Consider the following 13,899-nt stretch of genomic DNA (forward strand, 5'->3'; position numbering starts at 1 on the left):
AATGTTGAGTTTTAAGTCAGCTTTTTCACTCTCCTCTTTCACTTTCATCAACAGGCTCTTTAGTTCTTCGCTTTCTGCCATAAGAGTGGTGTCATCTCTCCCAATTGTGGCAGTATGAATTAAATTCATTTTTTAAAAGTTTATACCAGTTTATTTACTTGATAGTTATTTATAGATATTCATGATTTTTACCTATTTCATAATTTTTCTTTTAATGGTTCTTGATAGTGGCTTTTATAAATTTATATGAAGAAAAAGCATGGACATAAATATATGAGATAGTGTATGTCATTTTCTTAAAATAGCAGTTTTAATGTTAACTGTCTCAGTTCAGTTCAGTCGCTCAGTCGTGTCCGACTCTCTGTGACCCCATGAATTGCAGCACGCCAGGCCTCCCTGTCCATCACCAACTCCCGGAGTTCACCCAGACTCACGTCCATTGAGTCAGTGATGCCATCCAGCCATCTCATCCTCTGCCGTCCCCTTCTCCTCCTGCCCCCAATCCCTCCCAGCATCAGAGTCTTTTCCAATGAGTCAACTCTTCACATGAGGTGGCCAAAGTACTGGAGTTTCAGCTTTAGCATCCATTCCTTCCAAAGAAATCCCAGGGCTGATCTCCTTCAGAATGGACTGGTTGGATCTCCTTGCAGTCCAAGGGACTCTCAAGAGTCTTCTCCAACACCACAGTTCAAAGGCATCAATTCTTTGGCGCTCAGCCTTCTTCACAGTCCAACTCTCACATCCATACATGACCACAGGAAAAACCATAGCCTTGACTAGACGAACCTTTGTTGGCAAAGTAATGTCTCTGCTTTTGAATATGCTATTTAGGTTGGTCATAACTTTCCTTCCAAGGAGTAAGCGTCTTTTAATTTCATGGCTGCAGTCACCATCTGCAGTAATTTTGCAGCCCCCCAAAATAAAGTCTGACACTGTTTCCACTGTTTCCCCATCTATTTCCCATGAAGTGATGGGACCAGATGCCATGATCTTCGTTTTCTGAATGTTGAGCTTTAAGCCAACTTTTTCACTCTCCACTTTCACTTTCATCAAGAGGCTTTTGAGTTCCTCTTCACTTTCTGCCATAAGGGTGGTGTCATCTGCATATCTGAGGTTATTGATATTTCTCCCAGCAGTCTTGATTCCAGCTTGTGTTTCTAAGGAGAGACTTTTATACCATTTATTTAATCAGTTTTTGGAATTGTATGCTTCCTTCGTAACAACATAAGCATTTAATTTGAAAGTATTCATGTGTCCCTTTAATTTTCTTCAGAGATCTGGATTTCTTCTTTCATCCATACCCTTGTTCTAAAAAATGTGGATAAATGAATAGTATCTTGTGAGAAGCCATGTAACACCATTTAATATTTTATTCTTCTGGTTATTATTTTCTTCTGTAGCATTGGGTGACAACTGAATTATCTACATCTAGTTAGGATTACTCAAATGAATCATTACACATTTTTGATATTTAATGTATAAGAGCGAGTTCTTCCATGTTGTAGTAGCTGAAAAAAAATTTTAGCTAACACATAAAATGACTAACAGTATTGATCAAGCAATAAGCTAGTAAGTGATACCCAGTTTCCGAAGTATGTTGTAGCCTACAGATTGTAAAGAAATATATTGTCATAATACACAAGGGAGTAGGAAATTATCTCTTAGTTGAGTGTGATTTAGTATTACCTTATGAAGCACTTGAGAAACTAAATGAATGTGTCTCACATAGAAACTGAAATAGCTTAATTAAAAAAAATTATAATTTAGATATATGTCTGTATTAATGATGACCCTATGTGCGAGACAGCAAAAGAGACACAGACTTTTGGACTCTGTGGGAGAAGGCGAGCGTGGAATGATTTGAGAGAATAGCATTGAAACATGTATAGTACTATATGTGAAATAGATCGCCAGCCCAGGTTTGATGGATGAGCAGGGCACTCGGGGCCATTGCACTGGGATGACCCTGAGAGATGGGATGGGGAGAGAGGTGGGAGGGGGTTTCGAGATGGGGAACACATGTATTCCCATGGCTGATTCATGTCAATGTATGGCAAAAACCACTACAATATTGTAAAGTAATTAGCCTCCAATTAAAATAAATAAACTAATTAAAAAATAAATAAATTGGAAACATTAAAAATAGAAAAATTCACAAACAATTATAATTTAGGTATATGTCTATATTTGCAGTCTTAATATAAAGTTTTGTTTAATTTGTACACTTGATTTCAATCCTCTTTTATTTCATCATATGTAGTTAGAAAGTAATTTATAACAGCTTTTCTCTATTTGTATGTGTTCCCCCACCCCTTAATAAAAGAACTATCTTGGCTTCACTCATCTTTAAAAGATAAAATATAAGCATCTGAACCATAGCTTAATTGTGGTTAAGCTTTAACTGGTTTGGTTGAACCAGTCATTTCAAATAACTTGACTTTAGTCAGGATTTCATTTTAATTCCATGTTTTTCCAGAGGATTTGCCTGTAACTCTATACCTGAATTTAGTCAGCAAACTAAGAAGTAATTGCCTGTAATTCTTTGTCTCTGTAACCTTGGCCTCAGAATTCCCATTGAGTAATTTTAGTAATCATCTTTTTGTTAAATTAAAGTTGACAATAAATACTTTAGGTCTTTTTTTCCTCAGTAGTGTTAGTCCAGGGATGTTTAATCATTTTCCCGATTTTGATTGGTTGGCTGTTAATACATCTTATTTAGGGATGATTTTGCTAAAGGAGACTTAAGTGTCAGTGTAGTTGGAAAGGGCTTCCTGACTCACCATTTTAATCACTTTGCTATGGGTCCTTCACAGAATCCTGCTGCATCACAGAAGTTGGAAGTTCTGATGTTCCATTGACATCACAATGGAAAGTCTTGACTTGACCGGTAAGAGCAGCCCCATGGTGCATCTTACTTACTTACTTGGAAGCAGTGAAGCAGTCAAGAGCTATGTGGTATCAGAGCTGGTCTCAACTTTTTCTCATCTGATGGATTCACCTTCCGTATTGATCAGGGAAGTGTGATAATTTTGTATTTTTACTTGTCAATTTTATTAGTATTTTAAAAGTGACATGTAGTCTCTATTATCAAGTAAGTTAAATTTTCCTTTAAAGTAATTAATTTTTTAAAATTAACTATTTCAGAATCCCTGGCTTGTTTCTCCAGTGTAATGGGCTATTGGTAAAAAGTCAATTTATTGAAGTCCCCAGTTATCTAGAGAATACATGTCTTAGTAAATATTACATTGGTTTGTTCCCTCAAAGCTTTTTGTATTGCCTTTGGCATTAAATGAAAAGTGAATCAGTATCAAAAAGCATTATGGGAGCTTAAAAAAAAACTATTAAAAATAATAGAAGCAGGTGTAGCAGTACCATAAAACTATTTTGAATATGAAAACCACACAATGAAGAAAAAGTTGAGATTTTAAAATATATGCATGTGGCAAATTATATCAAACTTTGAAACTCACATACTATAATTCTGTCCTTTTGTACATAAGTTGTATTCAAAACTGCTTTCTTTGGAATATTTTAGGATTAATTTTAATAATGATTACTTAAATGCATAGAGTTTTCTCAGTCTGGGAATACAAACGTGTGATTGGTTTACTGATGTTTGAATACTTTATGGTGAACTGATGATTTATAAGACCAAGGAATATGACATAAAATGAACAAAAATAGTAAATATTGCTTAGTTGCAATTTTCAGAACATGCACTTATTCTTCAAATTTTCAATTCATGGTAAACTTAAATCTTTTTTCTCTTCTTAAGTATTTTTGATAACCTGTTAGGTCTGTCTAGAAAATCTGTATTTTTTTGTTTTAGTAAATATATGACTGAATGTTGCTTTTATGATTTTATGATATGATAAGGCCTCTGAACCATTCTTCTGAATGTTACAGTCTAGGATTGTTTGCATTGTAAAAATAAATGCCATTAACTTGTAAGTGTGTTTACTTGGATATTGAAACACCAACAAAATCTTATTGCCAGTGAGAAGACTGAGATTTAGTTATTTCTCTTCCTTTCTGTACTATCCTTTAAGGCATAATAAGTCAGAAATACAAATTCTGGATTTATGAATGGCAGTTAGGATACCATTGACTGTGGTTTTACTGGGTCAGCAGAATAGACTACAGAAAATTTGAATATCTATTCTGTAATTTCAAATATGTTCTCAATTACTAATTCTAATAGTGAGATTTAAAGAAAATTAAATTTGTGGCAATATTCTGAGTTTTCTAAATATGAATATATATATATAGAAAATAAAGCAGGACCTTTTATATTACTTATTCAGAGAACTAAATCATTAATATGCCATTGTATGGGCAGTCTTGACTTAAGTAGCCATCTGATCTTTGATCTCTGAATGTTAATTAGATTGCATCAGTAAAGTATTTTTATTGATTGTAAACAGATACTGACAGAAAATGCTGATAAAATTTAAGAAAACTGACACTTTATACTTCTAGTATACATATATGTTCATCATAAGTACAGCATTAACTAGTAGAAAATATGCCATTCAAAATCAAGAGTAATTTAGGAAACAAATCTTGGAAAATGTTACCTAGCAAAATGGTTCCCAGGGTTCAATAAATCTGGGAAATAATGCTGTTTTAGTCAGCTTAGGGAAAGCTTTGTTTAATTAAACAGAGTCCCTAAATCTTAGTGTTTTATAGCAATAAAAGTTTCTTTATCACTCATGTTCGTGTTCCTGATGAATCTGTTGCCACTCTGCTCCATGTCCTCTTCATTCCTGGACCAGAGCTGAAGGACAGCCTCTCTGGGATGCACAAGTCTTGTGGCAGAAGGAGTCAGGCATTCTGGGCTCTTTGAATTGCTGTTTAGAGGCCGTGTATGTCACTACCTCTTAACATTTCATTGGCTAAAGCATGTCACATGGCCAGCTCATGTCATGGATAGGAGTGGCTTCTTAAGAGGAGTGGTGTAGGGGAATGCTGATAGGGAGGCACAATGCCTATTTTAAGGGTAATATTTGGATAATCCTATCTCGGGCTTTTCTAGACAGACAGAATGCACCTTGTATGTTAAGCTTCCAGAAGTCCTGTAAAAATTAATCTGTTCAACGTGGAAAATTATTTGTGAAACTTCTATGTGATACATGGAACATATTGAACTTTGAAACCTATCTGTGAACAAGTTTTAGGGAATGAGGAGTTCATTCATTTCAAGAGTTTCCATAAGTTTTGAACGTTATCACTTTTACACTATGCAATAAGTGGAAATACACCCTATATTAAGCTTACATTCTTGTTTTATAAGTTGGCTTTAAAATGAAAGAAAATTACTTCATACTGGACCCTCGGTGGTTTGAATACAGTTTGAGAAGGGAAATAATGATCCTCATAATAAATTCTTCCCTATATTTACTGGGTTTCAGGAATTTTGACAGATATCCAATTGGATATAGAGGAAGAGCATAAGAGAATGGGTAGGGTTTTTTTTTTTTTTTTTTTTTTTTTTTTTACCAGTAGTAGCATACTTATTTTACCATGTAATGGTAATCAAGTGCTTCTACTTAAAGTCAATTTCAGGAATGATTCTGGAGAGAAAGAATACACATACTATAAGGTTTTCTAATGTACACGAGTTTTCTAATGTACCCCGAGGTTGTATTCACTATACAGTGATTGCGTTACTCTGTCCTATACTTTGTAGAAAATTGATAGTCATAATGAACTCCTCAGCTAGTGTTATGATTAATCTCACAAGTTTTATAAAATGTTGCGACCACATCTGTGTGAATTAAGATGATTTAAATATTGAGGATTATACTATAAGCAGTGCTTTGTTTGTAAGTTTATAGTTCTTTAAGATTGGGGAAAGGAACACTCTTAGAAATCTGTGAATTCAGAGAAACTTAGGCATAAATCTTAATTCTGGAGCTTTTAAGTTGAAAGAATTTGGGTGATTATTTAACCTCTGTGAAATTTTGTTTTCTCATCTTAGTATTGGATAATGATCTCTACCTCATGGAGTGCTGATAATGAAATGAGGGAATTAAGTTGAGTGCCTGATACAGTGCCTGGCACATGGGATGCTCTCATGAAATGGTAGTTAAGAAACGTGATCACAGTTCAATAATCATGGATGCACTATAATATACTGTTATTACAGTATATGTATGTATAAACTATGTTTGCATATTTATATTTAAACACACACTTCCAAGAGTTTTAAAAAATTGTCCTTAATCTATAAGTATCCTACAGATTTATTGAAAAATAAAAGTGGCTTTATCCTCATCTGAAAAGGTGAATCCTGTGGAAGTACTAGTCACCCTGTGAACTAATAAATCAGTTCTTGCCACTGAGAACATAGAAGTCCTAACAGAGTGATTGCCAAATGTGGATGTATGGCCTCGCCTCTGAATTTTAAGATTGGCATCAAAGAAAAACAATTTTTTATAATCTCACATGGTATAAGAACAAGAGAGAGTGCCACAGAAATTTTCTTCAGCATGTAGAGCAAATGCTGTTTGGTTTCAAAAGAGTCAGCATTTCTACTTCAAGATTTCTATGCTGCTGTTTCCCAGTGAAGCTGAAATTATTTAAATTCCTTCGATGACTTCTCTGTTGGCATTGTCCCCTCACACTCAGAATCAGGACAGCAGAGGATATCTCTTAGGGATCAAAGCTTTATGTTATTTCTAAATGACAATTTAATTTGGAATAACACAGAGATACATATAAGTAATTTGGGGTAATTATTTTTCAAATTGTCCCGTCTTTCTCTTTATAAATGAATCATCATTGTAACAACTACCAGCTGGATCATTGATAGAGTGAAACTATTTCAAAAATAGAATATTTTCATTTTTAGAGACTATATAATCTGCTTGAGCAGCCGTAACAAAATACCACAGACTGGGCGACTTAAACAATAGATTTTTTTTTACAGTTCTGAAGGCTTATAGTCCATGGTCAAGGTGCTGACAGGTTCTGTTTCTGGTATGGTTTCTCTTCCTGGCTTTTGGACAGTTGCCTTCTTGCTGTGCTCTCACATGACCTTTTCTCTGTGCCTGTGAAGAAAGTGTGCTCTGGCCTCTTCCCCCTTCTTATAAGGACACCAGTTCTATCAGATAATGGCCCCACCCTACTGACCTTACTTAACTTTTACCTACTTCTAGGGTCTGTCTCCAAGTACAATTGCACTGGGTTTTGAGGTTTCATTATACAAATTTGAGGGCAGCCAATTCAGTTCGTACCAGAGGTGTTTGTTTTTTCTGTGCCAAAGAGAGAAGAGAATGTTAAAAAAAAATTCTGTGTTATTTAATCTATAAACAAGAAGATCCGGTTTACTGTATCATCTAAGATTCTAAAAATTACCTTTGAATCTTTGGAATGGGAGACATTTGAAATTACTAAATTCATATTTCTTCCACTTTGAAGTCACTGTGCATTAAAAAAGAATGTCTTTCAAGGGAAGGAATCAAATCAAAGAACATGAAAATCAGAGTGTTTTGTATGATGGAGGAATAGCATCATTGTAAAAATTGATTTCCATGTGTATTCATTGTTGACTTGATATGGAATGTATTTGAAAATTAGGTCAAAGAAGAAGACATTTAACTTTTTGAGATACATGTTTCTGCTTACTATAATCAAGCCAATTCATATATTTCATGGCTATATTCTTTTACTTTATTTAGCAGGAAAATAGCATAGTCTTAAAGGTTCTGGAAAACAGAAAGAAAATATTCTGCATTTGAAATAAAGCCAGCAAAAGCCACAACAGAGTCCTAAATCTCCTATTCTCACTGTTAATTTTCCTGCCTCCCTCTCTTTCTTTTTTTTAATCTCCTTTTTTCATCCTCTTCCTTTTCCTCCTTTCCTCTGATATTAGCTCTTAGGTTAGGTAATCATTGAATTTCTCAAGTAATAGTCTAAATGCAATTCTTTGAACATCTCTGTAGTACCTCTTTCTAGTACATAGGAGGAACTTTCAGTTGATGAGTGTTTGGGATTAGTAATCATATTGATGAAGGCTCAATTTAACTCTTAGTTCTACTTTTGAACTTAAAAAAAAAAGAGTGCTCTGTGTCACTAGAATAATTTGAGTGTCTTATGATTTGATGCCTATCTGAACAGAGAAAATATACCATAAGGAAACAAACCTTTGAGACTCTCTTTGTATAATAATAACTTTAAATTGATTCACCTTGTGTGTTTACAGACTAGAAGATAAGCTCTTCAGGACTGATATACTTTTGTGGATTGCAGTTAATTGGTTGAAAGTTATTATTTACTTTTGATTTTGATTTCCCTCTAAAGCTATATACAGATGACTCAAACTTAAGCCTTATATGTAATAAATTTTAGCACTATATTTCTTTTGCATAGGCTCAGTCTACTGATTATTAAATTTACTAGTTAAGGACAATACAAATAAATTGAGACATGACCACTTCATCCATTATTACTACTCTGAAAGGTAGATAAATTATTTTTATACTGAAGTCCATATTCCCTTTGATCTCTATTACAGAGAATTGTGTTTCTCCAGGAAAATAAATGAATCTTGCTGTTGTTGTTCAGTTGCTCGGTCACGTCTGACTCTTTGCATCCTCTGTGGTCCCCTTCTCCTGCCTTCAGTCTTTCCCAGCATCAGGGTCTTTTCCCAGGAGTTGGCGCTTCACATCAGATGGCCAAAGTATTGGAGCTTCAGCTTCAGCAGCACTCCTTCCAATGAATATTCAGGGTTGATTTCCTTTAGGATTGACTGGTTTGATCTCCTTGCTGTCCAAGGGACTCTCAAGAGTCTTGTCCAGCACTTCAGTTCAAAAGCATCATCTCTTTGGCGCTCAGCCTTCTTAATGGTCCAGCTCTTACATCCTGTGTGACTACTGGAAAAACCATAGCTTTGACTAGACGGACCTTTGTTGGCAAAGTAATGTCTCTGCTTTTTAATACGCTGTCTAGTTTATCATAGCTTTTCTTCCAAGGAGAAAGCATCTTTTAATTTCATGGCTGCAGTCACCATCTGCAGTGATTTTAGAGCCCAAGAAAATAAAGTCTATCACTATTTCCACTTTTTCCCCATCTATTTGCCATGAAGTGATGGGGCCAGATGCCATGATCTTAGTTTTTTGAATGTTGAGTTTTAAGCCAGCTTTTTCACTCTCTTTCACCTTCATCAAGAGACTCTTTCGTTCTCTTGGCTTTCTACCATTAGAATGATGTCATCTGCATGTCTAAGGTTATTGATATTTCTCCTGGCAATCTTGATTCCAGCTTGTGATTCATCCAGACTAGAATTTTGCATGATGTACTCTGCATATAAGTTAAGTAAGCAGGGTGACAATATGCAGCCTGATGTACTCCTTTCTGAATTTTGAACCAGTGTGTTGGTCCAGGTCCAGTTCTTACTGTTGCTTCTTGACCTGCATACACATTTCTCAGACAGCAAGTCAAGTAGTCTGGTATTCCTGTCTCTTTTAAGAATTTTCCACAGTTTGTTGTAATCCATACTGTCAAAAGGTTTTAGTGTAGTCATGTTTTTCTAGATCTAAATGGATCTAATGGGGTGAAATTTCTCATAACATTGCTCTCAGAATTTCCATGCATATTAATGTAAAATACATAACTATTTTTACTGAGTATTCTGTGCATACACAGATAAGTGTAAATATATATGAGTGAATACATGTAATTTTTTCAGGTAACTTCTTCAGGAAACTTAAAGCCTTAAGTTTACATTAGAGGGTCTGTTTTGTTTTGGGCTGTATCCCCCAAACCTAGGAATGGTTTCCAGCACATGGAACTTGCTTAGTAAATATTTGGTGAATTAGTAATACAAGAGTTCACATTTTATTAATTGTATATTCCATTGATATTGATATTAATAAGCATCCCCAGGTCTACTTGGAGATAGTTATTCTTCCAAGTGTTAGTTCAGGGGGAGGAGTGTTCCTCATAAATAAGTCTTTAAGTTGCAGTTAGTCCTATAATCAATAAATGTTAGTGAGCTTAAGAACTTAAAATGAGCAGCAGAATAATTTCTGGGTACCTGTTGTATTGTTCATAGGGTACATTGAGTCAGCAAGAGTTTATTAAGACTTGTAAGCCTTCTGCCAAGTACTTTCCTAACACTATACCAGTGACCTTTTGAGTGGAGTGCATGTGAAGGTTCTGAGATACAAGGAAGGCAAATTGGTTCCGGCTGGGTCACAAGAGATGCTGTATGGTACTTGTATTTAGTTAATATGTAATAGAAAGGTTGACTTAAGTCCACATTTAGATGTTTTATTCTGGGGGAGGGGGTACTATTTTTAGGATATTTCTATATTCAAATTTATAAAGATGTTAGAGAAGAACATTGTGTTTTGGTTTGTGTGTATATGTGTATGTGTGTTTTGATTTTATAAACTTTTGTAATCTTGATTTTCAGTTGTTCTGCCTCTGACATGGTTATATTGCTGTTCTTAAAAAGCAGATGAGTTATGTAGTTATTTCAGTGTTTCCTTAACATTTATTGTAAGGCCATTTATTATCAAGTGTCTCTTTGAGGCAAAAGTATTCCACTTCAGGAATGTAATGTTTTAAGCTGTTGAGTTACCACAGGCATAAACGGTGTACAGGTTTCTGGAAAGGTCAGTTAGATGGGGAGGAACTGGCTTCTGAACAAGGCTTAAATAATAAGATGCCATTTAACTGGTGAACACAGTCCCAAGCATTTTCAGTTATGCCATACTGCTACTGCTGCTAAGTCACTTCAGTCATGTCTGACTCTGTGCGACCCCATAGACGGCAGCCCACCAGGCTCCGCCGTCCCTGGGATTCTCCAGGCAAGAACACTGGAACGGGTTTGCCATTTCCTTCTCCAATGCATGAAAGTGAAAAGGGAAAGTGAAGTCGCTCAGTCGTGTCCCACTCCTAGCGACCCCATGGACTGCAGCCTACCAGGCTTCTCCGTCCATGGGATTTTCCAGGCAAGAGTACTGGAGTGGGGTGCCATTGCCTTGTCCAGTTATGCCATACTAATTACTAAATTAGAGAGAATGAAACCCGCAAAATGTGAGATGTATCCATGTGCAGAGAAGGGTAAGCCCTCAGGCACCACCCAGATGGCCCGAACTGATTCTCTGAATCATGCGCTTAATATAGTTTGTGAATACCTGCTGTGCTTTCAGTATTGTTAGAGATGCCTGTTCATCAAATAGGGGTATTATATAAAGAGACAATAGAGGAAAGTGTGAGATTAGCAGCCAGTGTCCATCCCCTGTTTACATACAAACCTCTTCCTCTGTCAGTCATTTTGTTCTGCCATTTGCTGACACTTACAGCTCATCTCCTGGGCTTCCCTGGTGTCTCCGCAGTATAGAATCAGCCTGCAATGCAGGTTCAATCCCTGGGCTGGGAAGATCCCCTGGAGGAGGGCATGGCAACCCACTACCCACTCCAGTATTCTTGCCTGGAGAATCCCATGGACAGAGGAGCCTGGCCTACTACAGTCCATGGGGTTGCAAAGAGCCAGACATAACTAAAGCGACTTAGCACTCACACACACACAGCTCATCTTTCAGTCCATTTAGTAACATAAATACTTAAAGGAATGATAGTTTTCAGGTTTGAAAGTTTTTCCTGTTAAGATAATGGGTATTGGTTTTCTTTATTGCTGACATAACATAAATCTATCTTGTTGATGGTAAAGGTGTGCCAGTTATGTTTCTCTTTATTAATTTTGAACTAATCATCAGTCATAGAATTTTTTTAACCCATTATTCCTTTTATAATAAAATATTTCATGCGTTAGAATTTATAATGTGCCTGTGGAAAAAAAATATTTTAGAACTTTTACTTCCCATTGCTTATAAAGATTCTTGCTGCCAGGTTGTCAACTGCCTAATACTCATTCTTGCTTCCTGGAGATTAATATGACAGGTAGGATAGGTAGAAACTTAAAGATTCCCTTATAGAAGACAAATTTAAATGGATCACTTTTTTCAGCTGTAATTTGGCCTCGGAAGCATGGGCTCTGGAGTCAGATGGACTGTACACAAGACTAAATTCAGCTCAGTTGATTACTGATTGTACTGTGGGAAAGTTACTTCTCTTCATCTGTGAAACGGGGTGAATATGGTCCGTGTAAGGTTCTTACGAAGATTAAAAGTGCTGGAGGTACACTGCCAAACCCGGAACAGGGCAGGGCTGCTAAGAAAATGTGCTTGTTCTCACAATGGACAGTAGGTCAAAGTGATATTTGACTTTTTTTACTGCTTTAACTGTTACTTGAAATGGAATTTCAAGCATGTTATTATCTCTATTCACAGCGAGAGAAATGTCTTCACTGCGTTGCACTTTATTATATGAAGTCTTTATTGAGTATAGGATTGGTTTTAAGTCATTAAAGAATAACATTTACTCTTTGTATTGTTAAATACCTTAAAATATCTCCTATACCATCATAATAGATGTTTATTTTTACTTTGCCCAATTTAATTTTGCAGTTTTATTAAAGTGTAATCAAAGCTCAAGTATATGAAAGTATTAGGAGATAAGTCATCTATCATTCAGTGAGGTATAGTTATTTTAAGAATATTATCCCCTCATGCAGTGTTGGTATTAACAAAATTATCACCTCAAACAAAAAGTAAATTATTTAAGTGTAAAAGTACATTTTTATAATCTACACAATTTTCTTCAAAGATTATAATTATTTTAATAAAACAAAGAGCTGTATTATGAATTCTTAATGAAATTTTAAGTATGAGAGCTATTTTTGTAAATTTATTATTGCAACCTAGCTAAAAAATTAAAAAAATTCTAAACAGCTGTGACCTCATTATGCCCTTATTCTACTAGTTTATCCATAAACTAGAGAAGCAAGATTCTCCTTCATTTTAGGTCATTGGCTTAGCATTTCACAATTAATTGATCCAAGACAAGAAAGTATTTTTATTTCTAGTAATTTTCATGAGCGTGAAGCATTACAGTTTTGTTCTTTGTCCCTAGTAACTTTTATTTATTTATTTTTATTATCTCTATAATTAGTATATCTCAACTGATTTTGAAGATAATTTAGGACTATCTATGAAAATACTTTGGTTCCTTCAAAAAGCTTCTCTGTAAGTTAACATGTTTGTATTAGGATATTTGTGTGGTCTTTTTTATAGCAATTTTACCCTTTCCTAGTCAAATAGGTGCATTTTCTAAACATAACTATGGATTTTATAGACTTGAATTATGTACTTTTTCAACTATTAGTATACTGTATATCATTCTAAACTTTTCTGGCTCCCATATAAGAATGAAGAGTGTTTGCACTCTTTTTCTAGCTCTTGTATTCCTTTTTTAGAACCTGAACTGCCTATAGTAATCTCACCAGAAAAATTGTTTTACTTAAAAGGTAAAAGTAGCATACTTTCTGTTCCTCTTATTTATCTGATAAATACTTACTGGAACTACTATGTTCCAAGTGTTACACATTGTGAAGGTCACATTATGATAATAGAAGGTAAACTAATTTAGGTAGAATATAGATAGATAAATAAACCTCACTAAGAGTTCTGAGTGGAGAAGGCAATGGCACACCACTCCAGTATTCTTGCCTGGGAAATCCCATGGACAGAGGAGTCTGGTGGGCTGCAGTCCATGGGGTCGCTAAGAGTCGGACATGACTGAGCGACTTCACGTTCACTTTTCACTTCCATGCATTGGAGAAGGAAATGGCAACCCGCTCCAGTGTTCTTGCCTGGAGAATCCCAGGGATGGGGGAGCCTGGTGGGCTGCCGTCTATGGGGTCGCACAGAGTCAGACACGACTGAAGCGACTTAGCAGCAGCAGCAAGAGTTCTGAGGAAGATCTTAAATTCCCGGTAGGATATCAGGGAAGACAACACAGAGGAATAAATATAGAATCTGGACAAGG

The 13,899-nt window shown here is 35.6% G+C and overlaps 1 protein-coding gene across 19 annotated transcripts in view; it reads left to right on the forward strand.

Moving 5' to 3' along the window:
* Positions 1 to 13,899, forward strand: part of BBX (BBX high mobility group box domain containing) — a 295,350-nt gene that overhangs the window by 129,562 nt on the left and 151,889 nt on the right. For 17 of the 19 annotated variants that reach the window (XM_025283397.2, XM_025283378.2, XM_025283443.2 and 14 more), the window contains one exon: positions 2,814 to 2,887. The exons of the other annotated variants lie outside the window; for them this stretch is intronic. The gene's annotated coding sequence lies outside the window, so the exon portion shown is untranslated. The remainder of the gene's footprint in view (positions 1 to 2,813; positions 2,888 to 13,899) is intronic. 19 annotated transcript variants of the gene reach the window in all.

Source organism: Bubalus bubalis, chromosome 1, assembly GCF_019923935.1.
Source record: "Bubalus bubalis isolate 160015118507 breed Murrah chromosome 1, NDDB_SH_1, whole genome shotgun sequence".
NCBI lineage: Eukaryota > Metazoa > Chordata > Mammalia > Artiodactyla > Bovidae > Bubalus > Bubalus bubalis.